Source organism: Myotis davidii, unplaced genomic scaffold (genome assembly GCF_000327345.1).
Source record: "Myotis davidii unplaced genomic scaffold, ASM32734v1 scaffold363, whole genome shotgun sequence".
Classification (NCBI taxonomy): domain Eukaryota; kingdom Metazoa; phylum Chordata; class Mammalia; order Chiroptera; family Vespertilionidae; genus Myotis; species Myotis davidii.
Genome location: NW_006294069.1, coordinates 661197 through 661695, shown reverse-complemented (window position 1 = coordinate 661695; position 499 = coordinate 661197).

Here is a 499-nt window from a genome sequence, read left to right as displayed (position 1 = left end):
CACCCGGGAACGCGTGGCTCTGAGATCGGCACTTGGCCAGCCTTGCCCCCTCCCCGAAACAGGGGCTCCTCTTTCCGCTGGAGAAGAGAGATTGTGACTCCGCTTCCCCCAGAGCTGGGGAGCTGAGGATTGCGGGGGGTGGGGGGGCCCTGACGCTGGATGGGGCGGAGGGACCCGGGGTACGGGCCGGGCCGCGCCACAAAGGTTTGCTTCTGCCGAGGGTACAGCTCCGTCCCGGGGGCCACGTGTCGCCCAGGAGCCCGGGACTGCAGCCTCCAGGTGCCAGGCAGCCGAAGCCTGGCAACCGGCTCTTGGGAGCCCGGCTGGGAGGGGAGGCAGGGCTGGCGCTGGGCCAGAGGAAACTCGGCCCGGTCTTCGGCTGCGCCCACATTCCTTCCTTGACCTGAGCCGGCCCTGCCGCCGAGATCGGGGGCCCAGCCCAACCCTGGGTGTTGGGCAGCCACTGCCCCTCCTGAAGAGACCACACGCTAGGCACGCA